Source organism: Arachis ipaensis, chromosome B6 (genome assembly GCF_059453495.1).
Source record: "Arachis ipaensis isolate K30076 ecotype BB chromosome B6, ASM5945349v1, whole genome shotgun sequence".
Taxonomy (NCBI): domain Eukaryota; kingdom Viridiplantae; phylum Streptophyta; class Magnoliopsida; order Fabales; family Fabaceae; genus Arachis; species Arachis ipaensis.
This window is the reverse complement of record NC_142441.1, coordinates 73,738,807-73,742,176: the sequence shown is the minus strand read 5'-3', so window position 1 is coordinate 73,742,176 and position 3,370 is coordinate 73,738,807.

The window sequence follows — 3,370 nt, the reverse complement described above, 5'->3', positions numbered from 1 at the left end:
CTGCATAAATAAAAGAAAAATGTTTGAAACAATAAAGTGATTGTCCAATGTTGTAGAAATTAGAATGAAATTCAATGGTGGTACTTGTTTGATTTAATGAATAGCTCAATAATAAAATCTACATAATAATATGTTCTTTATAGTGTGAATTAGATTACTGCTATGAAGCTTCTTTATCAATGAATATCCCTTTAGAATGAAGCAAAATAAGAAGAAAAAGAAAGAGAAAAGCCAAGAATTGGCAAAGAAACAAACAATAAGGCTAGACACCAATAGCTTGGACCTTAGGACATATGCATGTGGTGTTCTTGTACTAGGATATGCTTGGACAATTAGGTTCTGAGGAGTATTTTAAAACTTGGCCACTTGGATTAACTAATTTGGGATTGCCAACTGAAAGTCCACTATCAAGAGCAACCTAGTTATAAAGCTTTTAGTAATCCAAAGAGATGCTGGGCATCAATGTTCCTAGGAAGAAATTGTGAGCCATGTGTCTATGGTGAAGAAGTGTTGAGCAAAACTAAGCCAAAAGGCTGCTGCAGCACTTGCCACCAAGCTTTCATTAAGAAATAAGCTTTCTAAAGCAAAAGAAAGAAAGAAAAAGCTAGCAAGGGATCAATCAAACAACAAGGCAATATAGCAGCAACTCTAGTAAGCCATCAAGGAAACATTTCATATTAGATAGCAAAGAATAATTGAGCTGCATTTGTCTGCATAAAACCCCATGAACTAAGTTCAATTATCTGCTAAATAAGGACATGTATGCTTCTCTGTTTCATTTCATTTCTTCTTATGATTGAGTGCTTGCTTGGGGACAAGCAAGATTTAAGTTTGGTGTTGTGATGACAAGTCATCTTATGCTAGCTTTTCAAGCATTTTTCACTTGTTTCATTAGGTTTTATGTGCTTTCTTGCATTATAAGTAAGTGATTTGGAGAAGGTTTGCATGATTATGTTAAATCAATCAACCATCCTTTATTTAACATAAAATCATGAGGTTTAAGCTAGAATTAGTTGGTTTTTGAATGATTTATAAATCTTGTGAATTTGGTGACGCTTTGATTGGTTGTTTTCATTACTTGTAGGTGAAGAAAAGAAAGAACAAGGAAAGCCTGCTCAACCAAGCGTGGCCCAAGATACAAAAGTGTAGCATTCAAAGGAACCAAGCATAGCGCTCTATATTCGAGCGGAGCGTTCACTCTTTGAACACTAGTCGGAGCACCAGCTCCCACCAAAAAAACAATCAAGCATAGCGCTACGTTATGTTTGTCAACTGAGCACCACAAGGAACCAAAGAAAGCAAGGGCGCTACATTGACTTAGTTGCCTTTTTCGTGGCCTTCATGCAAAGAAATCAAGGCACAACACAGCCAAAGGGCTTCACCAAGGTTCGAAATGGGGACAAGCGCAAGAAAGAAAGGGCGCTACGTGAACTTAGTTCACTGAGCGCTATGCTTAACAAATAAATGGGCACAGTTGAAGTCACCAGGGCTCGAAACTGGGAGCCTCACTCCAACAAAGGTAGCACTACGCTCTCTTCACCAATTGAGCACTATTGCCTAAGGAAATTGGCCAAATTGAAATGGCCAAGTTCGAAAGAGAGACCCACTCAAGCAAAAGCAGCGCTAAGTTGGAGTTCTTCACGTAGCGCTATGAAGGAGGCTTGGTTCGAAGCCTGAGAGAAGGCCATTGAGCGTTGCGTTACTTTAATTCACTGAGCGCTCCACTGGAGGTGGCCCAGGAGTCCAATTTCAATCAAAAGCCAATTTGGATCCACTTCTTCACCAATTTGAAAAGTCCACTCCAAGTCTGAAGATCAAAATTAGAAAGTGTATAAATAAGAGTTATTTTGATTTGTAGAGAACCCTTCTTTTCATTTTTTTAGTTTTACCTTCTTTTGCTCACTTTTTACATTTTACCTTTTAGCTCAATTTTAGTTTTCACTTTAGCTTTCATTTTGATTTTGGGAATTGGGATTGAGATCTGAGTTTTCTTACTGATTGTTCTTGTTTTGGCAACTTCTATTTTCTATATTGAATTTTGGACTGAGATTGAAGAAATTCTGTTTCAATTTTTTATCTAAGATTCACCTTTGTTCTTCTTCTGCATAATTATGAGAATTAAGAAATTAGATCTAATTTCATTCGCTGCTTTTATTTTTCTTCTTCTGAAACTTTTGTTTTTCTGTTTTGGATCTTGAATTGAGATTAAAGAGCTCCATTGATTCAAATTCTGAGAATCATCTTCCACTCTTCCTCTCAATTGATCTAAGGATTGGGTTTTAATCTTCTCTGCTGTTTTTTTAATTTCATTTTCTTCTGCAATTTATTTTCTATTTGATCAAGGGTGTAATTGAGATCTAGATCTGTGTTCTAATCTCATTGCTCCTCTTAGATCTTCAATTTTTCTTTTAGATTTCATAATTGAGCTAAGTTTCCTTTCTATTTTACTTCTTCAAGAAATTTTCTAATTCTGTTTAGAACTTTTGCAACTCATTTCATCCTCCACTTCTCTGATTGATTACATTTTACATTTTCCTGTTGAATTCTAAATCCCAACACCCAAACCCCTTTTAATCTTCAAGTAATTTACATTTCTCAGCAATTTAGATTCATTCATTTAGTTTCCTTGCACTTTAAGCTTCATCCATTTACATTTCTTGCAATCTAAGTTTCAGTTATTTACATTACTTGCACTTTATGTTTTAGATCTTTTACTTTCTTGCACTTTAAGTTTCATGCAATTTACTCTTTTACACTTTATTTTTCTGTCAATTTCCCCTCTCCCTTTTACTTTCATGCAATTTAGCTTCTGTTATTCAAGTTTCACTCACTCATGTGAGTAATCACTAACTAAAATTGCTCAATCCATCGATCCCTGTAGGATCAACCTCACTCATGTGAGTAATTACTACTTGATGCGACCTGGTACACTTGCCGATGAGTTTTGGTATGGAATCCGATTTCCAACCCATCAGTTGGTGAATCCCTTGAAGCTCCTCCCATCTTTGATTCCCAAATCCTTGATGCATATCTTCATTGTAATCTCCAGTTCCTACAATATAATTATAACCAAACTCATAGCCAAATGAATGAGAATTCATAGTGAAAAGAGAAAATAAAGACAAAAGCTAACAATAAGTAATGAAACAAAGTCCTAAAACTAGCAAAAACTAACAAGCAATCCAAAAATCAAGCTATTCACAATATTAACATATGTACAATAACCAATAACAAGGCACACATTTACAATTCCTCGGCAACGGCGCCAAATTTTGATATAGGAAAATTGTCGGTAAAGAATTTCTCAATGAAATCTCGTTGCAAGTATAGTTCTAAACCAACAACAATCCTTAATCAAAATTTAATTTGG